Here is a 26,406-nt window from a genome sequence, read left to right on the forward strand (position 1 = left end):
CTAGAGAAGGTGCTCAGGGAAATACTAATTGCAAACAAGGTTGCTACGCACTTCCTGCAGCCACTTTGCTCTGCAGAACTAAGGAATATCTATTAAGGGAATTCTGAAATCTGGACCCTCAACAACCTCAACTATAGTAATTTGCAACAGAGGTGGCAAAGGACTGTAACAGGTGAGACATCATGTTGAATAGAGGGAAAATAATTTAAGTCATTTTTCCCTAACTTCCTCATGCGGTAAACAGGAGTAAAAGTTATAAGTTACAACTTACACAATGTACCAAACACAGTGTCCAGGATATAGGAAGGGCTCATTAAATGTGATCATGCCTCTATTTCCATGGGCCTTGAGAAGTTTGGATAAAAAGAGAGAAATAAATATAAATTATGGAATTCATTTAAAAATTAGAAAAAAAACCTATTTTTTCAGTTAAAAAAATAGCCTTTGAGCCCTGGAAAAATTATGACTACTCAAGTACAAAGACAGCTTTTTTGTTGAATACAGCAGAGTGGTTCCCTGGGTGTTATTCCCATCAGGTGAGGCCTACAGAGCCTAATATTGTGAAAGGGGGCTATTATATTTTCTATCATCACAGCCAATAGGTTGAGTAGGCTGACCTGGTCTTACTACATTGACAATGTCCTAGTACCCAAAGGAAAGACACATTCTCTCCTGAGCCCATAGAACTAATGGAAAGTGAAGCTAGCCTGCCTAGATCAGGGCTGGTGAGAAGCTATCACCTTTTCTTAAGGTTGCACAGAGGCTCAGGAGAAAGTATGCATTGGGTTGAATCTCTCCATCCAAGAGCCAGGAGTGGGCAGTGTAGCTGGCAGAGCAGAAGCAAAGACCAGAGCCTGGGTAAAAGTCTGAAGCAGGAGGTTGGCATCCATAGTAGGACAAAAGGAGAGGACAGCCTTCAGTGCCCTCTCCAGTCCTATCAGCTCTGCTGGTAAGGTGGCCTCTGCTGAGCCTTAAAGGCTTCCAAAACTGCAAACCATAGTTAAATCTTAGAGATGGAGAAAATTTTATTTGCTAGAATTCCTCTAAGGAAGCATTATCTTGTTGAGAAAATTCTTTAATGAGAGTTTGCGGTAGATGGATGAATCTGAGGCCTGGGTATGTGTTGGAAACACTTTTGTGAGCATTAAATGAGATATGTGCCAAGTGCTTAGAACAGTGCTGGGCACCACACTGACTGCTATGTAAGTATTTGCTATTTATTGTTGCTGTTGTTATCTTACTTCTATAATAACACCCTTAGCCACTGACTGGTGTGGCCAGTTTTCTAAGTTCTCTCTTCTAACTTTTGTGCTACTAATATGGAAATGCTTTCTCCCATTCTGTCTTCCTTCTTTTTTTCAGATTTACTGAGATATAATATTATAAGTGGTATATAACATTGTGTAAGTTTAAGGTGTATAAATGTTATGACTGCCACAATAAGATTATAGTTAACACATCCATCACCTCATATAGTTACCTTTGTGTGTGTGTGTATGTGTGTGTGTGTGGCAAGAACATTTAAGATCTAATCTCTTAGCAACATTTAAGCATACAACACAGTATTGTTAATTATAATTACCATACTGTATATTAAATCCCCATGACTTATTCATCTTATAATTGGAAGTTTGTTCCCCTTGATCAACATCTCCTCCTTTCTCTCACTCCCTGTCCCCAGGCACCACCATTCTATTCTGCTTCTATGAGTTTGGCTTTTCTAGATTCTACATGTGAGATTATACAGACTTTGTCTTTATATGACTTAATTCACTCATTTTCTGTTTTATTTTAAAATTAATTTAAATCATGCAAAGTTTATAAATAATATTTGTGTAAAATTTTTAAATATTATGGATAAGACAGAAACCCTTACTACCCCAAGTCTTATATTTTTCCTTTTTTCACAGAAATTTAAACAGGTTTTCATCTTCTGTATATATTTCCAGAAAATATACTCATAGACTTCTCATATGGATATATTTATATTCCTATATTCTTATAAATAAGTATATAAATAAATAAATGTATATGTATTTTTGGGCTCTGTTCTTAATCTCTTTTTCTCTCTCTCTCATATATATATACACTCATAGGAAATACATAGTATTGTTACTTTTATATATGTATTTTTAATAAACAGTAAATACTAAGCTCTCATTCCATAATCTGCCTTTTCAAGCAAAAATAAATTTTGGGTATGTTTCTATATTAATAAAAATAGATCCACTTTATTTCTTTAAACTGCTATAAAGCTAACCACAGTATGAATATCATGTAATTTAATTAGATACTCCACTGCTGAAGGAATTTGTTTCACAATCCCCACCTTATTACAAGTTATACTGTCAATAAAGAAATATTCTTGCTCACATGAATGAGTGTTTCTTTAGAGATCTTCTGTACAACACAAGGCATCTTGAACAAAATTAAAATATAAATGAGCAGTAGGGAGAAAAATCTTTGCAACATACATATCAAGCTGCAACATATATTAAAGTTCTGAAGTATATGAAATTATATGAAGAACTGCTCCAGACCCATTAGAAAAAGACAAAAAGGAGAGGAGAAAAAAATTAGAAATAGACAGAGTATAGCCCTAGCCAGTCTGGTTCAGTGGTTAGAGCATTGTCAGCCTTGGACTGAAGGGTCCCGGGTTCAATTCCTGACAAGGGCATGTACCTCCATTGCAGGCTCCATCTGCGGCACTGGTCAGGGCTCGTGCGGGAGGCAACCAATCAATGTCTCTCTCACATTGATGTTTCTCTCTCTCCCATTCTCTCTCTGAAAAAGCAGTGGAAAAAAAAAAAAGAAATAGGCAGAAGATATAAACAGGCAATTCAGAGAAAATTATACAAAAATTGTCAATAAACATATAGAAAAATATTATTCTTTTCCAGCAAACAGGAAAAATACAAGGTTAAACAAAAGGAGATAATATTTCCTATGGTAATTTGACAGAGATGAAAACATTTGATGATGTCAATTGCAGGTATGAAGAAGGGGGTTTTCTCAAACCCTGCTGGTGGGAACAGAGCTGGACAACCTACTACATTTTAAAACAGGATATCCAGGGACCCAGCAAGCCCACTGTGGCCATTGTCAAGCTCCCTGGCCACAGATTCCCTGGCCTGGAGGCAAATATCAAACACCAGTTGGAATTACTGTTCTCCCAACCTCAGGCCCTGTTGTGTGTCTGGCCACAGCTAATCACCTCTTTCCTTCCCCCCAGGACAAAATTGCTCTACAGATTACTTCAGGATCCCATTATAACTTAAACTTCTGTCAGCCTCTCTTGGATTCCACCTGTTCAAGAGAGTTCAAAATAAGCCAATCAGAGAAATACAAGTATCACATGATCTCACTCATATGTGGAATCTAATGAACAACATAGATCCAGAGACATAGAAGCATGGAACAGACTGAGGAATCTCAGAGGGAAGGCAGAAGGGGGAGCAGGGAAGAGATTAACCAAAGAATTTATATGCATGTATCCATAACCCATGGACACAGACAGTAGTGTGGTGAAGGTTTCGGGGAGGGGATATTGCTGAGTGGAGGGGGTCAATGGGGGAAAATAGGGGGATATCTGTAATATTTTCAAATATTTTAAAAGAGGGAGAGAGTTCAAATCCCACCTTTTGGGCACATCAACTAATTTGCTTTTGCTTCCCCTACTTGCCTACCATTGGGAGATTCAGAGCACCTGCCTCACAGGGGGTGGTGATTACATGACAGAGGCAATATTAAAGCTTTAAAAGAGTGCCTAGCAGGAGTAAGGATGCTTCAAGTTATAAATTATTATTAATTATCTGAAGTCTCTCTGTGAACAAAGTTTAAATTATTGTCCAGGATACTCCTAATCTGCCTCCTCTCAATAAAAGTCTTTCCCCTAGTCCCCATCCATGGAGCATTCCTAGCAACTTTTGGTTTGGTGCTGCTCAATTCAATCAATTTTGCTTAAAAGAACTTGAACTTTTTAATATGCCTCAATTTATCTTTTGTATCTGAAGGAGACCTGACAGTTTCTGAGATCAAGAAGCAATGAGCAAGCTAAGTACCAGCTAAGCCCCATTGTGCTCACTAATTTTTGCTATATCTGAAAGTCTCTCTCAGCTATTCCAGCTCTGAGACTTTTGAGTTAATAAGCTCTCAGACTGTATTTGAGCATTACTTTTATCAGGCTGGGTCTAGAGTTGGACTAAATCTGACTTAAACGTGATTGGGTCCAGTGTGCCGCCTCAGGTAAATGTGTATGTGTGAGAGCGAGGGAGAAAGAGAATTTTGAAAAGATAATGGGTTCTTCCAAATATAAAATGTGTGAGACTCCTCCTCAGGAAGTCTGGCTAATGATATATATATATATATATATATATATATATATATATATATACACATACATAAATTATGGGTCCAGACCTTTGTTTGAACAAGTACTTTAAACTTACCAAATATAATCATGAATTATAGCTGCCACAATGGGAAACTTTTACCCTAGATAAACTTATTCATTTTCTAGGTGCCCTAGAGATAAAAGGGTCTCATTGTAGAACTCAGAAATGTAGAGGAAAAATTATTTTTCTACCTCTGGAGTTCCTGGCAACACATATGAAACCCACAGGGATATCTGACTCATTCTGTAGCCTGCAAATGGGATCCTGGGAAAACTAGCAGAAGCCAGCAAGGGTGAAAATTTTTACCAGAGTCAGCTCTCCCAGATCCCTACCTATAGTGGCCCAGTCAAGAGAGGAAGGTAACATTTCATTTCATCCCCTTCTTTACAATTAGAGTCCTGTGAATTTGGTTTGGGGGTACACGTTGGTTATTGATCCTTTTCCTCCAGGCTCAGCTATTGTTTTCTTTTTTTTAAATAGGATGTTTTTATTGATTTCAGAGAGTGGAAAGGAGAGGGAGAGAGAGACAGAAACATCAATCATGAGAGAGTCATTGATCAGTTGCCTTCTGCATGCCCCTTACTAGGGGTTGAGCCCACAACCTGGGATTGTGCCCTGACTGGGCACTGAACCATGATGTCTTTGTTCATGGATTGATGCTCAACCACTGAGCCACACTGGGTGAGCAGTTATTGCTTTCTTGTTTGTCTGTTTTGTGTCCTGAGAAGAATTGTCTTGGCTCTCTGCTGCCTGGGCCATGCCTGTTGTTAGTTCTTGCTGATGCAGGCAGCTCAACCATCATGTTGGGGGCCCTGAGAATATGACAGAAATGTGGGTTTCACCCCTTTTCAGCTAGCATCTATTGACTGTTGGCAGCTTTCATGGGAATTATCTAAGTCTTTCTTTTGTTTATCTTGGGAGTGTTTATGGATTTTGGCATGTCTGCATCTTTCTTTTTTTTTTTTTTTTTTAATATATCTTTATTGATTTCAGAGAGAGGAAGGGAGAGGGAGAGATAGAAACATCAATGATGAGAGTCATTGATTGGCTGCCTCCTGCATGCCCCCAACTGGGGATCGAGCCCACAATCCGGGCATGTGCCCTGATAGGGAATCAAACCGTGATCTCCTGGATCCTAGGTCAATGCTCAACAGCTGAGCTATGCTGGCCAGGCAGGGCAGCATCTTTTGCACCTTCCTCGAGGGTGTCTCTTGCACCCATGGTTAAGCTATAAAAGTCTTATTGGTTTTGAATTCCAGTCATTTCATAGGTAGTCCTTTGGTTTTAAAAAAAGAGAGAGAAAATAGAGTTCAATGCTGCCAGAAATATTTACTGTTTATCTAGGCTAAAACTTGAAAAGAGATTTGAAAGGATGAAAAAATGATCAGAAGTTAACATAATTAGAAGTTAATAATTCAGAACCTGAAAGGAATTTTTTTTTAGACTTTTTTCCTAAGATAAAATGGACATAAGAATCTTTTGATTTCCATCTTAGTTGGAAATCTTCTCCCTGATATACAGAAGCAAAATGAGGATAATGTAGTTATATGGGTGGGTTAGACCCTTGATATCATTCTGGTTGTGTAATAGGCAGTTAGATAGATATGAGCAGAACAAGGATGATGGGCCAGGTACAGAAGTTCATCAGGATGGAAAGCCCTGGGTGCCTAGCAAAGGACAATTGTAGGGAGGGACCTCATCCCCAGGGTGGCCTTTCCTCCCCTAACGTATCACTGGTCATGTGGTTGGGACCCTCTGACCTTTCCTCCCTAGAGATAATATCTAGGTCTCATTTGTATTTCAACTCCAGGTCCAGAAAAACAACAAAACCAGCCAAAACTGACCTCAGGACAAGCTGCATTAGATAATGATCCCCACCCTGGTGCCAATCAATCAATCAATCAATCAGCGCAGACTACAGTCCTGAAAGGACACACCTGGAAAACTGCTGAATATTCTATTAAGATCTTCCCCTGGGATCTCCCCTATAATCTCCACCCTTCAAACCCTTATGACAGAGGATCCAGTGCCCTCTCCCTCCTGGGAACACTCCTGCACCTTTCCTTTCCTCTCCTCTATCCTCCCATCCCCTCCCCTCCTACTCCCTCCCCTTCCCTCCCCTTCCCCAGCCCCAGTGAGCATTAGCTTACTCACTCCCAAGCTCCAAGGCCCCTTCTTTTGCCTTTATAACTTGTTTCCTAAGCCCATTTCTTCTAGAAATTGCTTGTTCCACCTCTGTAATTTTACTGAAGAAATGTTCTCTTATTGTTCAGATCTTGACTCTGAATTTTTTTTAGCTAGAACCCAAGTACCAAGGTTCATGAACCCAAGTCCAGTCTGACCCCACCAGACCAGTGCCATCCCCCAGCCTACAACAGTTGTAAACCAAGTCTTGGAGTTATTAAAAACAACTGTAGTTATCTTACAAATTTAGACAATACAAGAATAGAAATGTGGCCCAGCCAGACATGGCTCAGCAGTTGAGCATTGACCTGGATCCAGAAGATTGCAGTTAGATTCCTGGTCAGGGCACATGCCCGGGTTGTGGGCTGGATCCCCAGTCTGGGGCCTGCAGGAGGCAGCCGATCAATGAGTCTCTCATCATTGATGTTTTTTCTCTCTCTCTCCCTCTCCCTTCCTCTCTCTGAAATCAATAAAAATATATTTTAAAAAAAATAGAAATATGGTTCTAGAAGCAATTTAAAGCCCATTTATCCTTTTTATTAATTCCACAACCTCCCCTATTCACCTCAAAATACTTGCAAAGTTGTTAAAGGATAGGACATTGAAAACAAAACTTCTTGGAGAAAACTCACATCCTTTCTCTGCCTTTGAGATGTAAATGTTCTTCCAGCTCTTCTCTTGGAACCCAGAGTGATGTCTTTGAAATGCAAACTTCAGGGAGATAATTCACATCAGTAGGGAAAAAAAGCTATTTGAAAAATAGGGAAATTAAAAATATTAAAAGTTCTCTCCATAATTACTAGTAAAATGTTTAAGCCATCTGAGCAGGTTAACTTAATTCATCTACCAGAAACATAGTTTGAATCTGTTCTTTTATAATCTAGTGAATTTTGTATTATTACATCTGTCTCAACTAAAATTTTAGAACAAAAGTCAGATGATCTCTGTATCTGTATCTTTATATATGTCTATATGTGTCTAATGTGCTACTTTTCTACCTCCAGGTAGTATTGCTGAACTCAACTTCTAAAAGAGCTCTATTTAATTGGCTTAAATAAAAATACATGCTTGTATAAATGAAGCATTCCCTCAAAAATATAGAAACTAACCCAAATATTTTTTAAGTTCATGTGATCTAGAAAAATCTTCAATAAATAAAAACTGAAACTGGACATGATTAATATTTCTCATAACTATAGCTATCATGGTCTAGGCCTATCACCACTTGAGCCAATTAAGTAGAGACAGGGTTGAATCATATATGAGCATTTATTCCAATATTGCTGGCAAATTGGGAGAGCAGTAAGGGTCATCGATGAAAATCTGCTCTGCTGCTCCCCCCTCCCCCCCATAAGCCAACTGCTTATATTGGTTAGAAGGGCAAAGCTTACATGGGAAAGTAGGAATTACAGGCATGGGGAAATAGGCAACGAGGGCTAGGGGTTACAAACTATGGGTGTCTCCAGGTTCCATTGTTTTCAGAACAAGGTTATTAATCTTTCCATGATGATAGGCAGTTCTGAGAAAAGGAGAATGGACTACATTCCAAGGGTAATTCCCATGTCCCAAGGCATACAACTCCTTGCCTTTGAAAGTGCCTTTTCTAATTAGAACAGAACAGTCACAGTTAACAGAACATGATTAATATTTCTTATAACTATAGCTATCATGGTCAACAAAGCATGATCAACATCTCTGTCCCTAACAAAGCTAGTTAAAGTTTTGTTAGTTTATTTAAAGCAGGTATATCTTCAGAGTTACTAACATTAAGCACAAGGCAGACAAATTTTAGTCTACCTGGATTTATTAAAACTCAAATAAGTTCATGTTATATGTGTTATAGAACTTGTCAGCAAGAAAAATAACAAGATGATGATTAGCTGTTTAATGAATAGTGGAAAAATATTCATGAGTTAGCTAAATACAATTGTCAAGAACAAGTAAATTAAATAGATATAAGTATGGTAAAGTTTATAAATAAACTTTTCAACAATATTTATGTTTTATGTAATACCACCTTAAAAATAGTTTCCAAAATTATTATGTCAACTGGAAACATTAAAGTTATACTAAGCTAAGTTAAATGAAGGATTTTTTTATTTACTCATTTTATTTTATTTTTTCATCACCATTTAATCCCCCATATCCTCCTCCACCACCTCCCCCCAAAATTACCACACTGTTATCCACGTCCATGAGTTTTCTCTTTTTTTTCTTTTTTGTCCAATCCTTCCACCTCCCCAACATCCCACCTCCATCCCAAGAACCTTCAGCCTGCTTTCTATCTATGAATCTGTCTCTATTTTCCTTGTTAGTTCAGTTTGTTCAAGAAACAACCCGCAGAATGGGAGAACATATTCACCAACACGTCTGATAAGGGGTTAATATTCAAAGTTTATAAAGTACTTATAAAACTCAACATCAAAAAAAGCCCAAACAATCCAATTAAAAAATGGGCAAAGGACCTGAATAGCCACTTCTCCAAAGAGGAAATACAGATGGCCAATAGACATAAGATGCTCAACTTTACTAATCACCAGAGAAATGCAAATTAAAACCACAATGAGATATCACCTCACACCTGTCAGAATGGCTATCATTAACAAATCAGCAAAAACAAGTGTTGGCAAAGATGTGGAGAAAGGGCAACCCTCAAAGACTGTTAGTGGGAATGCAAATTGGTGCAGCCACTGTGGAAAGCAGTAGGGAAATAGCTCAAAAAATTAAAAATGGAACTGCCTTATGACCCAGCAGTTCCAACTTCTGGGATTTTATCCAAAGAAACTTGAAGCACTAATTTGAGAGAATATAGGCACCCCTGTGTTCATTGTAGAGTTATTTAAAATAGCCAAGTTTTGGAAGCAGCTAAAGTGTCCATCAGTAGGTGAATGGATAAAATAGCTATGGTACATTTATACAATGAAATACTAATGGGCCATAAAAAAAAAAAAAAAAAGACAATTTTTACCTTCTGCAACAGCATTGATAGACCTGGAGAACATTATGCTAAGTGAAATAAGCTAGTAAGAGAAAGACAACTACCATATGACTTCACTCATATGTGAAATGATAAATATTCATTGATTATCTAGATAACTTCCAAAATAAGAAAAAATACTAAAACATTAATTACTAAATATAGGTTTATCTAATTTTGGCTTCATATTACAAAGGAACTACATATATTTGGGTCTTGTGCCACATTAAAAAGTTTTCTATGAGGAAGAAATATACTTCTAGAAATTATGAAATGTACTTATAAATTTGTTAACCCATAGAATAATACTGTGACAGTCCATAATTGCTTATTTCTCAGTTTTCACTAGAAATTTAAGGTTTTTGGGGGTTAAGGATCCTAATAAATGTACGTGATTTAAACTTCTTAAAATAATATGGGTAAAGGAAATAACTATGTATAAAAAGAAGGTAAGGTAAATATGATATGCTTTCTGAATAAGGAAAGGTATTACAAACATGTTTTTGTCAAGGAAAGAAAAAATAAGTAATTTTGTCCTAAAGTAGGATGATTGTTATGGAATGAGAAAGAAAAAACTCTAGACAAAACCTGAATAGATACTAAAAAGTTGTAGAAAGTTTGTGGAAAAGAAATCCTGGGAAAGGAATTTTATCTGTGGTCAAGCTGGCTGAGTGAAATGTATTTATTTGTTTTGTTTTGTTTTGTTTTTTTTAGAATTAGCCTTAATTTCAAAAATATACTAGGACAAAAATTATAATTTAGTTTTCTCTCTGTGCAAAGGACAAAGTTTTCTTGGCCCATTGGTCTGCTTTTGATAAGAGATTGTGAAAGGTTTTTCTTTACCTTTTGGGTAATCTGCTTGGAAAGCAAAGATTTTGCCTCTTACCAAAATAATTTCATGTGCATCACATTGTATTTATCAGGTCTTTGATTTGGGAGAACTGAGTCTTTTCAATCCTAAAAAAAGCTCAGTTTTTTTTCACAACTATATAACATTCTGAATCTGTCTTTATAATCTTCTACTATCACTTGATTAAACATATAACTAAGTATCATTTCATAATGATCTATTTAATCAAATGTTCAGACTTTTTGACATTTTGACAACTCCCCAAAATCAAATTCTAAATGGAGTTTTTTTGACCTCATATAAATTTGAAATTTCCCAGCATGCTTTTAGAAAATCTCAAAGGATTTGTCTTTCACCTTGTAAAGGAGATTTTAAACTCATTAAGTTTATTTGGCATTTTAAATTACATGAGATGCCAATTTTAAATTATATGTGTCAAATTCCATTACTGTCTTCAGAGATGCATATGCTGTTGAATTAGGCTCATAGTTTATAAATTCAGTAATAAAGAGTTTCTATAAGACAAATAAATTACATGAGATGCATTATCAAATAAGAAATGATAGTAAACCTTCTTAGATTTATATGTATGGATATAGTTACTAATATAGGTATTTAAAAAATTGAAGTTCGTAGAAACTTGTCAATACCCTCAATGTTCAATTACTATTTTAAATTGTTGTATGTCACAGAATTAACTTCTTTTCTTATCAAATGAACTTTCATGAGATCTTTAACCATAGCCATTTTTTAAGTCTTTTTGTCATTTAAAATTATTATTTTACTTTGATGCTTGCAAAGTGCTTTGTCTTCAGAGAGATTTATTGAAAGGGCTCTCTGACAAGTACTCTAGAAAACAAGTTTCTAATAACTAAGATCATACCACTGAACTGGATAGGAATTTTCAGAACTCTAATTGAAAAAAAAAAGGATTCAAACAGAACAAGAATTAATAACACGATGACAAAGGGGGAAGAATGGGGAGCATCTGTAATATTTTCAACAATAAAGTAAATTTTTAAAACTAAAAATTAATAATAACATGAGATTGAATAAACAGATGATGATGATTATAGTTTTTAATGACTTTTTGTTTGAAACATTGTTGGTTCTTTAATGTTTTGGTTTTACAAATTTAAGAAAACTTTTTTCTTTTCTTCTAAGCTATCTATAATTTATAGCAATTTGGTAAAGTTTAACTTTGTAAAAAAAATTAAATATTTACTTTTTATTCCTAACTGATCCTCCCAGGATTTGGAAACTCATTGAGTATTCCTATTTTCATGGCAATATATTATTTGCATAAATTCAATAAAAATAAGTTCTTTTTATACCAAGGCAAAATTGAAAACATTGGTTATATTACCAAGGCTTTGACTGGGATGTCATCAAAATGATGTGCATACAATCATATCTGACTAGATGGTTTTAAGAAAATAAGGTTGGCTTTATGGAGCCAACAAAACTATGTGGTATCTAGGTTATAGTGTTCCAAGCCTTACCAGGTGAGTAATAGAGATGACTTCCTCGCAAACCCAGGAACACTAGGAAATCTGGAGATCTCAAAAAAAAAAAGGAATTCATCGAAATCTAAAGATAGTCAAGGAGAAGCCTGATGGTGAGTCTTTGATTTGACTTCCTAGCCTTGACAGGCCTTTTAAATGTCTAATCTGAGATTCCTTATGAAAAGTTCCAGCAAACTAACTTAAAAAGAGCCTATATGGTCAATCACTATTCTTGCTGCACTTATGTAAATAACAGGCCAATTTTAATAAAACTAGACAAATTAGTTTCACTTTAACTTTGATAGAAATAGATATAACTATAAAAAGAAAAAAAAATTTCTATGCAAAACTATAGTACAGCCTTATGGGTATTAAATTCTAGTTCTATTCACTGTCTTTGAGGTTCTGTTATCTACTTCTAAACTGGACTGGATCCAGAATTCTTCTAGTTTTCTTAAATATCTGGTTATGAATCTCCAAACTAATATTTCCAATTTTCATCTACCCTTCTTACTTGGAATCACTAAGATCATAGACTGCCCTTGAACCTCATTGAAAAGGATCAGAGTTAAAGAGCATTGTCTTCACAGCCTTGAACCTTGGGTCCATATTTCTCAATTAAAAAGTACTCTTATACTCTTGGAACTGCACACCAGCTGGAGATCTAAAACTAAAATTGATTAGGAAGGGTCTCTGGAAACAGATGACCCTTTGAGGTGCACAGCATTCCCAAGAACACAGATCAAGATCTTCGTCTCTAATATAAAACCTTTATTACTTTTGCCTTTTTGCTACTTATTTTCTCTGTTAATACAATGCTCCTTAACTCTGGCAACTGTCACTAAATGAACTGCTAACGCCATGACTGCACAACAAAGTCCCTAGGCTTTCTTGCTAAGGTGCTTTTAGGTAATAGAATTGTTTTAGATTACTAATTGGCTGAAAAAGAAGGAGTCTGTGCCATAGCAAGTACCTCCTACTACACCTGGATTAACACGTCTGAAACTGTAGCAAATACAAAACATTAGCAAACAATCCACTTTGCTAAAGCAGGCTGATGCCCCTTCAGCAATTCACTGACTTGGTTCATAGGGGCCGTGCTTCATTCAGTCTTTTGGTATTATCCTCTGGATAGTCATTATTGTCATCTTCCCAGTGTGCTATGTTCTCTCATGGGTCTTAAATAGAAGTTCACAGCCATCAGCAGCACATCAGATGATTTCACTTGGAGAAGCAGAAACAAGATGAGAAAGATGAACAGCAAAAGCAGTTCTTCCACAGACCTGATATCAAAACCTATTAGTTTCACAATTAGACAAGAACGACTTAAACCTGATGTTGAGATTGTCACTAAGACCTCAATTTTGATCAATCTCCCATGTATGAGAGGATGACCAAAAAAGGTGAATTGTTAAATTAATTAAACAAGAAGGCCATTAGACTGAGGTGGCTACTAAATGCCTAAGTAGCATTTGTAAACTTAGAATGCCACAAGATTAAGAAATCAAAACAAAAGGGCAATCTATCACAAACAGCTAATGAGACTCTCTTAAATAAGGCAGCTTTTTAAGCTGTAGTCAATCAAATCATTTCCTTGCTTTTCTCCAGCCTCTTCTTTATAAAAGCCTTTTACTTAGCTCCTGCCTGTAGAGTGCTCCTAACTATTTCTAGTTTGGTATAGCCTGATTTGAATTAATTTTTACTCAAATAAACTCTTAAAATGTTTAATATGACTCAGTTTTTCTTTTAACAAATCTCATCTCTTACTAATCCCAACCACTTGTATGTCCTACTGTACCTATTTTCTAAATGCTTTATTCTGAAATTCTTTTCGTGAACTCTAGGTGGATGACTAGATAGTGAGATTGCATGTACAGCATAAGAATTAAAACAAAGAGTTAAGCTAAATTTCTGATAACATGAAAAAAGCACTTTTGTTCACCAGTAATTAGTAGATGATTGATTTGGGTTATTTGGAGGGCAGAAGTATTTGTGGTTATTGATGGAAGAAGATAGTGGGCAACAGGTTAACAGAGAGAAGCATTGTGGTAAAGGAGTTTTGGAACAATTTACTAAGAAATCCATAGAAGAAAGAGAGAATGCGAAAAGCTCCAAGTAGTTTCAACCAAGTTGGAAGCAGAACCTTAAGAGAGCAAAGAAAATGAATGCTGTGTGAAAAGGAAAGTGATCAGCATATCAGGAAAATGAGGACAGCCAAAGGTTTTGCCAGGGTACAGCTCTAAATACCCACCTGTAACCTCACCCTTAATGAGTATTTCATAAAGTTTATGTTCATTACTAAGGACCTAGTTATGGTCATTACTAAGTCGGATGATTTTTATAGCCACAGTTGCACTGACAGTGGGTATTATTTTAGTAGATTTATGCCATCATTTTGTAAAAACATTACAGTACAGTGCTGAGAAATGGAGTTTTCCAGAAGACCTTATTTTTTAGAAGGACAGTTTTCCCTGATAATGTTGTAGTCAAACAATGGAATTTTTGACTGGATTTACCTGGATAATGAATTGTGGCTACCTTCAAAAGGAAAGATGCTGGCTACATGAAATGTGCATCTATTTCCTCACTTGAGCAATTATATCTCCTCCACCTTTGATACTACAAAGAGGAAATCACTAATCTCTACTGGTAATGTGAAATTTTCTTAACCTATAAATTGGTTATCTTTGCTCTTTCTGTTAAAACTCTACACAGTCTGTCACTTTCCAAAGTTCACTTTCCTAGGAATTATTTGGAGGATACAAGTTCCTAGGGCAAAGTGTTGTGCTTTATGTAAACAAAACCTTATTTCTGTTATCTTCCATTTAGCCATGAGCAGTTAAGCTAGAAACACAAATTGAAGTATATTTGTGATGACTGTGCATGTCCTCTGACATGAACCTCATTCTCTCTGGGATCAGCAGAACCTTAACTGGCCTGTACAGATATCTTTGTTGCACTCCTCCTTGCTTGCATGATTAACTCTTTTACTAACTTGATAAAATGCAATTTGCCAGCACAAGGCTAAATTCTCAATCCTAAATAAACTTTTTAAAATCTAAAACAAAACTCTGAATGATATTTGTTGGTTTGAGAAATATTATCTTCTCTTCTCCATGTCAGATCCTCTTTGGGGTTATTGCTGCACATGAGGGTGAGAAAGGGCTTAGGGAGGGTCAAAGATTTCTTTCCCAGTTTTCCAAAACTGCCTGTAGAGAACTATGACATTAAATTTGGAAGAAGAACAGGGTATCAGGAAGATATAAGGAGAGAATGAAAGAGGAAAAAATGTAGAAAGATTACAAATAAATTAATTTTTATTTTCAGTACTTGAAGGTATTTACAATCTTTGTGCAATAACTTGAAAATGCCTGGAATTAAACTGCCATCAGAAAAGAGAACATAGAATGGTTTAAAGATTATATAACTATCTTAAAGAAAGAGATGTTGCCTTTTCCTCATCCTCATTAGCTCTTTACCTGACTCATTTTAGTCATTAACATGACTAAAGAGAAAATATATCCATCCTAAGGGAGGGATGAGGGAATTGATAAGCAAAGAAAGAATGAGTTACTAGAAAATATAGTCAATGCCCATTGGAGGAATGAGTGGAGAGATGAAATAGTAACCAGAGAACTTTAAAGATTCCAGACCTTTAGCAAGATCACCCTTCATGTGGGAATAGATGGAGAGTATTGTAACCAATGGAGTTCAAGGATTGCTATGCCTTTGGCAAATCCTGTGGTGAAATAGATTAGCTTGAGTTTTTCAAACATTCCATTCAGATTATTCTCCTTTGTGTAGTTCCATGTTCGCCCCTTCCTTCCTGTGAAACTCAGCCTACAGAGTAACTGGACTGACCTACAGACTTTGAGCATGGAAATGCTGATAGAGTCACTTACATTTAAAATTAGCATGTTGGAATTCTCTTCAAATCATTATGCTATTACAATAATAAAAATAATACATGTACCAAGTCATATAGATCATAAGAACACCTCTATCTGTGATATTCTGGTATATATCAGTCTTGTCAGTTTAAGGTGAGTCTGCCCAGGACAAGTAAATACATCATCAGACTATTTAAAAAATCAGGTGTCTCAACCTAGAAGGTTTGGGCTAATCCAGAACCATGGAAAAGTCCCTGAGATAAATGCCTGCTAGATTTCTTAGGAAACAACCTGATAATACTCAAACTGAAAGCAGAGTTAAATTGTTCCCACAAAAGAGCTATAGCATTGTTTCTTCTAATTAGAGTTCCATAAGTGTGTGGGGTACTATATAACTGCTGGTGGAAAAACATCCATTCTTCTCCAACATTATGACTAATTATATATGTTGGTAATTTATAGCTAAAGAGCATTTGTCATGTGCAAAACACTCCACAAAGGTCTTTATGTACATAATTTTACATATTCCGTATTACAGTTATGAAAGAAGTTTGTGGCATTGCCCCATTTTACAAATGAGGAAACCAGGACCCTGATAAGTTGAGAGCTTTCTTTAAGGCACACAGTGCTGTGGCCAAGAGTTGAACACACCGGGCTGCCTTTCTCTAGAGCCCATATGTGTACTGATTCCCTTGTTTTAATGACTCATTTATTTTCTTAAAAAGAAGTCTGGTTACAGAATAGTACTATTGAAGCCAGTGGCTTGTGGTCAACCTAACTGGCTAAACTTCTCCTTACCAGAGGGATGCTGTTTCCTGATCATTGAGTGTAACTACACTTCAGTTCCACAGTGCCTTCCAAGGCTCAGTGGGGCTGAGAGTAGGCTGCCTATAAAATAGAATGTGGCTGCCCTGACTGATACACATTTTACATGTGGGGCAGAATGAAAAAAGCAATCTGAGGACTATAGGTCTGTCATTTTTACCTCAATTCTAGCCCATAATTTCATTGCCATAAGGAACTTCTTACCTCTACTTTGAATATAACTATTCTTTGGATTTTCTGATTTTGTTGCTTTTGCTCTTTCCAGGGAAGTTAAATATTTATCTTCACTTAAAATTCTCCCAAACTCCATTGCCCTTATAGACATTCAGCTCTCATCTTCATATGACTCAAATCTCTGCTACATTCTTTTTTAGATCCATACTGGCCTGGACCTCTAATTTTATACTATATTCTTGAAATACAATTTTGGGTCCCAATGCGTTTCATGCACCTTCAAATGAACAATGGGCAGGTTTCCAAAAATTGTGCTGCTATGACATAACTCCAAGGCAGAATCACTCAAACATAAATAACTAAGGCCAAAGAGTTTACCCCTTCTCAGAGACAGGAATCTGACAGTAAAAAAGGTATCTAAAGGGGAGCTTATTTCATAGTTGAGGAAACAGGGACGCAGAAGCCATTAGCTAGTTGACATGGAAAGCACTCAATACATATTTATTAAATGAATAAATGAGTGAAAGAATGGATGATGAATGCACAACTGACTACTGCCTCCAGGTACTGAATTCTAAAATATAAACCATGCAACAATCTTCTTGCTCACAATGATTTCCCATTATTTTTGGTATAAAATGGAAATACCATGACTTATAGTTATAATCCTTATTTGCCCTTCACACTCAACCCGGCCTTCCTTAATCACCCCACTCCAACTCTACTGACCATAGTGTTTCTCAAAAGGCCAAGTGCATTTCCATTTCAGGATGTTTGTGGATGTCAGTCCCTCTGCCTGGAATGATTTTCCCTCAGAGCTTCATGAAACTCACTACTTTACTTCATCAGATCTCTGCTCAGGATCACTCTTTCACACAGGCGTTATATCTGTCTGTCTCCTCTACTTCCACCAAATATTCATGCTATAACCATGCATAACCATATCTCTAGCACCTGTACATGTGTCCAGTGTGCATGAATCACAGTGATCACTCAATTGATATATGTTGAATAAATTAATGAAAACACATTGCCTCCACAATAAAATATATGATCTGAGACAATGGATATTTCAATTTATAAATAAATATAAAGCATACAAAACAAAGTGAGTCCACCAGATACTAAACACAGAAATATGGCCTCTTTTAACTTAGCAGTTTTTTGGTGACAGATCACTTCAATTTGAAGCTATCACAAGATTTAAATCTTGGAAATGCATATTTTTCTATAATCCTCTATATTCTGGTGTATAATAGCATACATTACATGCAGAGAGTGATGAGGAGTAAATTTACCACTTAAATGCCTTTTTTTTTTTTTTTTTAGTTGTGGTAAGAATACTTAAAATGACATCTACCCTCTTAACAAATTTTTAAATGTACAATGCAATATTGTTAACTATAGGTGCCATATGGTATGGAAGATCTCTAGAACTTATTCATATCATATAAGTGAAACTTTATACTAGTCAAAAAACAACCCTTCATTTCCTCCTCCCCCCATCCTTGGGAAAACAAACATTCTATTATCTGTTTCTATGATTTTGACTTTGACTATTTTAAATACCTCACATAAGTGGAATTATGCAGAACTTGCCCTTCTGTAACTGGCCTATTTCACTTAGCATAATGTCCCCTGAGTTCATTCATGTTGTCATATATGTCAAGATTTCTTTTTTTAAAGGCTGAATAATATTCCATTGTATATATACACATTACATTGTCTTATCAATCTATCAATAGACACTTAAGTTGTATCCATGTCTTGGCTACTGTGAATAATGTTGCAATGAACATGGGGTACAGATATCTTTTTGAGACAGGGATTTTGTTTCCTTTAGATATATACCTTGAAGGGAGACACTTGGATCACATGGTACTTTTATTTTTAATATTTTGAGAAATTGCCATACTGTTTTCCACAGTGGCTGCACCAATTTATATTGCCATCAACAGTGATCATGGGTTTCCTTTCCTCCATATCCTCACCAAGGCTTGTTATCTTTTAGATAGTAGCCATTTGAATTGATGTGAGGTGATATCTCATTGTGGTATTGATTTGCATTTCTCTGATGATTAATGAGTCGAGCATCTTTTTATGTATCCATTGGCCATTTTTCTTGGCTCTGTTCTCCCACAGAAACTTATTTTCCATTGGTTGTAAACAAAAAATCAATTCCATTTTCTTAAAGTCACAGGACCTCATCTAGATGGCCTTGATCCTGGTACATTGTGGAACATTTGCTAAGAATAAATTTACTTAATTGGTATTGATTCAAACATCAACATGAAGCCTGCTCCCCTATTCATTCTACTACTCACTCAAGGGTTTTGTAATGAGGAAGGCACAATCCTTACCCTCCAGGAGGGACCACATGCAAGAAAGAACAAGGCTGGGAAGAAAGTAGAATGAGGAGCAACACACACATATGGCATAAGGAGTTTTCTTTTCTTGTCCCAAGCCTCTTGTTTCATCATGTCACATTGAGTTGACAGTCCCATGCCTGAGAACTGGCTAACAGGACAATGCTCTTCAGAAAAGGCGCCTGGCTAGAGCCAGGCAGAGAACAAGGCTGTGACATTCTCCTTGAGACCTTCATTTAGTCCTTTATTTTTCTTAAAGCACTTCTCGCATCACTCCTCTCTGGAGATCAGGAAGGGCACCTAGCCTCTAAGAAACCATGTACTGCTCTGGTCACCTCTGGCCAGGCCAGGTCCTCTTGCTGGGTGGGGGCTCCCCCTAACCTTGCTGAACATCTGTAGGGTCTGAATGTCTGCCTAGTCCTGCCCTCTCCTGAGGACCTCTGCAACCGAAACTCCTTGGCCTGGAGCCAGGACCTACTTAGGGCATAGCCAGTGCCCTTCCAAAAGCCATGGGGATGTTCTGATCCAAGATTAGTTTTCCTTCTTCTGTGGCTTTCCAGAAGAGAGAATACCTTAAGTTACTTAGGCTTTCGGTGGGGGGGGGGGTGTCATTCCCTGATTCCCTAGGTTGCATCTCAAGAGACAGATTTAATTAGTAGCTCTCCAATGTGGAGAAATTCCAAGTGCTTCTCAGCACCACTCCAGGAAGGAAGAGTGTGGGTTGTGTGGTTGAAGGAGCAGTTCTTGCTCTGCCTAGTACAGGACTCAGATGTCAGCCACACTTGGGTTCCTAGCCTGGCTCTGCTTTTTCTAGTGCCTGACCTTGGGAACATTACTTTCCTCTGGAATGTAAAATTGAAATAAAACTTGTCTTGCAGTCATGCCCAGTGCAGCCCACACTCTTGTGATAATTAATTATTTATATTATATAGTTTTTGCTATTCCTATGGTTTCCAGAAACAAAATTCAGAAGATTCAACAGTTCACAAATCAGCATATATTTTTGTTGCAAAAAGAAATCCTGGGTTATCCTCTTTTTAGAGAAAAATTAAAATGTTGGAAAGAAATCGGCTTTAATTCAAGATGTCTCTCCTACTCCTGTCCAAAAATAGGTGGTCATCCAGAGACTGATGCATGACCATTTGATCATTAGACTCCTTCCTTACTGATATTTTACTCTAAAATGGAATAGGTAATGAGAGGTTAAAAATGAAAGACACTCTAATATTTGTTATCTAGCCTGCCCTACACTGGGCAATTATATTTCTGATCTGAGATACTCATGCTCATTTACTGACCACCAAGAGAGGGAGAAGGGGAGGGGGAGGGGGAAGGGGAGGGGGAAACAGATCTTAAGCAAACAATGTTGCACAGAACCAGTATTTAGCTTAACTGGAATTCAGGGTCTCTATCCATATCTCTCTTTAATAAGTATTTTAGAATGTGAAACACACAGAAAAGAACAAAAATAATATAACAAATATTTATATCACCACATTGACAATAACTGTTAATGTTTTGTCTTGCTTTTAACTATAAAACATAATAGAAATGTTCTTCATTTCTTCCTTCATGCTAGTTTCCTTGCATCCATCCCTCTAGTAGCTCCACAGCCCATCCATAGAGGAAACCCTGCAAGTGTTTTAAATGTGGATTTTAGATACCTAATACTTACATATACATGAATACACATACATATCCATAAATAATATACAGTATTTTTTTGTGTTAAAAACTTTCATGAATAATATGATGTTGTATCTACAAGCGGGCAACCTATGTTCAATGAACATGAATAAACATCATGAGTTGATCTAGTCTTCTTGACATAAATAGTTTAATTTAATTTTTAAATTAATTAATTTATTTCAAATGCCATATGTTAGTCCACATAAATACATCATATTTTGTTTATCTGTTTCCATACAGATAAACATTATTACAAATTTTATACAGCTCAAGATTTTTATTAAATATGAATTTAGGAATTGAAATATTATAGGTAATCATTTTTATTACAGGACCACAAAATATTCTCTAAATCAATACCAATTTAAGTGAGATACATTGCAGACAGAATTGCAAAATGGAATAATCATTAGAGAATTGTCAATAGTTACCAAAATTACAAAATGCACTTACTCTTTTACACAGTGATCCCACTTCTGAGAATTTGTCCTGCAGGTGTCCCTGCCCACATTTCATGGTGTATAAACAAGATTATTGACTGCAGCTTTCTTTAACTCTGATGTCAAAAAACTAGAAGGGGCGAATCTACCCAATTATCCACCAACGGAAACCTGGTTAAACTAATAATGGTATATCTACAAAGTTAAATATTATGCAGTTATAAAACCAAGAGTATTCTTTATGTACTAACATAGAAAATATCTCTAGAATACCTTTTATAAATCAAAGCAAAATGCAGAAATAGTGTATGTTACCTTTTTCTACACTAAGAAATTTTTAAGTAAAAATCTATTAAAAGTGGTTACCTATAGTTGGAAATGAAGTAGGTCAGGGGTAGAAGCAATAGTTCTCATTTATATTTAATATTGTTTTGGTTTTTAAAACCTTAAAGTACTAATAATTAATAAAAAAAGGCATGAGTATATTTTGCACCTGATTACAAAAAATTTATATTATTTAGTTTTCAAAATATTGTTTTTTACATTGATCTACATTAACTTCCTTTTATTATTATTTAGTAACAATAAGAATGACAATAATAATAATCATATTGGTGATAATAAGAATTTAATCTTAAACCATACTTACTATGTGCATAGCACTATTTAACCATTTTACTTTTTCTTAGTTATTACATGCTATTGTATGTAAATTGGTAGCAACATTAAAAAAAATAAATAAATACTAAATAGCATTGTTTTGTACCATATATTTTTAGTTTACATTAATAGAAGAATACATAATTTTGTTATTTTTTCTACTTCCTTTCATTCTCTTTTATTATTATTATTATTTATTGACAGTATTACAGATATTTCCCATTTTCTCCCTTTTTGCCCCCCTCCACCCATTCCTGCCCCACCCTAAGCCTTCCCTGTACTATGTCTGTGTCCCTGGGATATGAATATTTGCATTTATGTTCTTTTGTTAATTTCTTCTTGTCTCCTCCACCCTCCACAGATATCTGTTATTGTGTTCCATGCATCCATACCACTGGACCTATTTTGTCAGTTCATGTTGTTCATTAGATTCCATATATAAGTGAGATCCTGTGATAATTGTCTTTCTCTAACTAGCTTATTTCACTTAGCATAAGGGCCTCCACATCCATCCAAGCTGTCTCAAAGGATGAAAGTTCTTATTTTTTACAGCTCTATAGTATTCCGTTCTGTAAATGTACCACTGCTTTTTTATCCACTCATCTCCTGATGGGTACTTGGTATGTTTCCAGATCTTAGCTATTATAAATAATGCTGCTATAAACAGAAGGGTGCATATATTCTTTCTGATTGGTGTTTTAGGATTCTTATGATATATTCACAGAAGTGGGATGGCAGGGTCAAATGGCAGTTCCATTTTTAATTTTTTGAGGAAATTCCATGATGTTTTCCACAGTGGCTGCACCAGCCTGTATTCCCACCAGCAGTGTACTAGGATTCCCTTTTCTCCACATCATTGCCAGGGCTTGTTTGTTGATTTATTGATGGTAGCCATTCTGGCAGATGTTAGATGATACCTCATTTTAGTTTTAACTTGCATATTTCTGATGATTAGTGAACTTTAGTATTTTTTATGTCTATTGACAATTTGTAAGTCCTCTTTGGCAAAATGTCTATTTAGATCCTTTGCCCATTTTTTAATTGGATTGTTTGTCTCCCTGATGTTGAGTTGTATGTGTTCTTTTATATTTTGGAAATTACCACCTTATCAGATGTTTCACTGGCAAATATGTTTTCCCAGACAGTAGTTTCCCATTTCATTTTGTTGATAGTTTATTTTGCTGTGCAGAAGCTTTTTAGTGTGTAGTCTCATTTGTTTATTTTTTCCTTTGTTTCTCGTGCCCTAGGCAATGTATTCCTAAAAATATTGCTACAAGAGATTTTACTGCCCATGTTTTCTTCTAGGACTTTTGTGGTTTCCTGACTTACATTAAAGTCTTTTATGCATTTTGAGTTTATTCTTGTGTATGGTGGAAGTTGTTAGTCTAATTTCATTTTTTAGCATGTACCTGTCCAATTTCCCCAGCATCATTTATTGGACTACCTTTACTCCATTGTATACTTTTACCTACTTTGTCAAATTTTAATTGACCATATTGACATATGTTGATGTCTGTGGTCTCTGTTCCATTGGCCTATATGCCTGTTCTTGTGCCAGTACCAGGCTGTTTTGATTACAGTAGCTTTGTAGTATAGTTTTATATCCAGTATTATGATTCCTCCAACTTTGTTCTCCTTTCTCAATATTGTTGAGGCTATTAAGGGTCTTTTTTGGTTCCTTATAAATTTTTGGAATATTTGTTCTAGATCTGTGAAATATGCTGTTGTTATTTTAATAGAGATTGCTTTGAATCTATAGATTGCTTTGGGTAGTATGGACATTTTAATGATGTTATTTCTTCTAATCCATGACTCTTCCACTTGTTTATATCTTCCTCTAATTCCTTTTTCTATGTCGTACATGTTTCTGAGTACAGGTCTTTTACCTCTTTTGTTAATTCCCAGGTCTCTTTTGCTGTTGTTGCAATGGTAAATGTGATTGGTGTGGGTTTTTTTAGTTTCTCTTTCTGAATGTTCATTATTGGTCTATAAAAATGCCATAAATTTCCTGATGTTAATTTTGTATCCTGCTACTTCGCCAAATTTATTATCAAATCTAGCAGTTTTTGGTGGAGTCCTAAGGTTGGTTATCTATGTGCAATATCATGTCATCTGTGAATAATGACAGTTTTACTTCCTCCTTTCCAATTTGGATATCTTTTATTTTTTTCTTGTGTGATTGCTGTGGCTAGGTCTTCCATTCTATGTTGAATAAGAGTGGTGAAAGCAGACATCCTTGTCTGGTTCCCAAACTTAAAGAAAACTCTTTTGGTTTTTACCATTGAGTATGATATTTGTTGTGGGTTTGTTATATGCAGCTTGTATTACTTTGAGGTATGTTCCCCATATTCCCACTTTACTGGGAGTTTTTTTTGTTTGTTTTTATTTTTTTTACCATAAATGGGTGTGGGATTTTGTCAGATTCTTTTTCTGCTTCTATTGATATGATAAAATGATTTTTATCTTTCATTTTGTTTATGTGGTGTATCATGCTTATTGATTTGTGAATAATGAACCATCTTTACATCCTCAGAATAAATCACACTTGGTCATGATGTATGGTGATTTTACTACATTGCTTGATCTGATTTACTAATATTTTGTTGTGGATTTTAGCATCTATGTTCATCAGGGCTGTTGGCCTGTAATTTTCTTACTTTGTAGGGTCTTACCTGGTTTTGGAATTAGTATAATGCTGACTTCATAAAAAGAACTTGGAAGTCTTCCCTTCTCTTGAATTTACTGGAATAATTTCAGGAGGATAGGTGTTAGTTCTTCTTTGAATGTTTGGTAAAACTCACTTGTGAAGCCATCCAATCTAGGGTTTTTGTTAGCTGGGAGTTTTTGATTACTGCTTTAATTTCAATTTCATGCTTTCTGATTCTTCCTGATTACATTTTGGAAGATTACATATTTCCAGAAATTTGTCCATTTTGCCCAGGTTGTCCAGCTTGTTGGTGTAAAGTTGTTCAAAGTATTTTCTTACAATCCTTTGCATTACTGTGATGTCAGTTGTTACTTCACTTCTTTCTTTTCTGATTTTATTTATTTGGATCCTCTCTGTTTCTTGATAAATCTGGTTAAAGCATTTTCAATCTTGTTTAGCCATTCAAAGAACCAGCTCTTGGTTGCATTATTCCTTTGTATTGGCTTTTTTTTAGTCTCTATGTCAGTTATATCTGCTCTAATCTTTACGATTTTCTTCCTTCTACTTATTCTGAGCTTTTCTTATTGTTCTCTTTCTAATTATGTTAGCTGTAAGATTAGTTGTTTATTTGAGCTTTTTCTTGTTTCTTGTGGTAGTCCTGTAATGCTATGAACTTCCCTCTTCGGACTACTTTTGTTGTGTCCCTTAGGTTTTGGGTAGTTGTGTGTTCATTGTTCTTTGTTTCTAGGAAGTTTTTTATTTCTGCATTGATCCCATTGGTAATCCATTCATTGTTTAATAACAGGCTATTTAGTTTACATTTGTTTGAATGTCTTACTGTGGTTGATTTCTACTCATGCCTTTGTGATCTAAGAAGATCCTTGATAAGACTTTGATCTTTTTTAACTTGAAGATACTTATTTTATGTCCTAACATTAGTTCTATCATTGCAAATGACCCATGTGCTCTTGAGAAGAATGTGTATTCTCCTTTTTGGGCATTAAATGTTTTGTAAATATCAATTAAATCCATCTGATCTAATGTGTTATTTAAGGCCACTGTTTCCTTGTTGATTTTTTGTCTGAAAGACCTATCTAGTAATGTCAGTGGGGTTCTGAAGTCCCCTACTATGACTGCATTGCTATAGATTTCTCCCTTAAAGTCTTCCAAGAGTAATTTTTTATATTTAGGTGTTCCTATATTGGGTGCATATATGTTTACCAGGGTTCTATCCTTTTGTTGCATAATTCCTTTAGTATTATGTAGTGACCTTCTTTGTTTCTTGTTCTGGCATTTGTTTTGAAGTTTATTGTGTCAGATTTGAGTAGTGCTACCCCAGTTTTTTTAATTTCCATTTGCATGAGATATTTTTTTCCATCCCTTCATTTTCAGTTTGTGAGTATTTTGTTCTACGTTGGTCTCTTGTATACAACATATATATGGGTAAGGTTTTCTTATCCATTTAGCTACCCTGTATGTCTTTTGATTAGAACATTTAGCACATTTACTTTTAAGGTTATTATTGATAGGTACTTATATATTGCCATTTTTTTCTTTATAACTCTGTTCTCTTTTTCTCTGGATTTCTTCTTCTTCCAGCAGTGCCTTTAACATTTTTTGCAATGCTTGTTTGGTAGTAATGTACTCTTTTGGCCTTTTTTTTTTTTTTTTTTTGGTCTGGGAAGCTCTTTATTTTACTTTCAAATTTAAATGATAGCCTTGGTGGATTGAGTAGTCTTGATTTCAGGTCATTGCTTTTCATTACTTTCAGTACTTCATGCCATTCCCTTCTGGACTGAAGTGGT

This window comes from Miniopterus schreibersii, assembly GCF_964146895.1.
Source record: "Miniopterus schreibersii genome assembly, chromosome: 9".
NCBI lineage: Eukaryota > Metazoa > Chordata > Mammalia > Chiroptera > Miniopteridae > Miniopterus > Miniopterus schreibersii.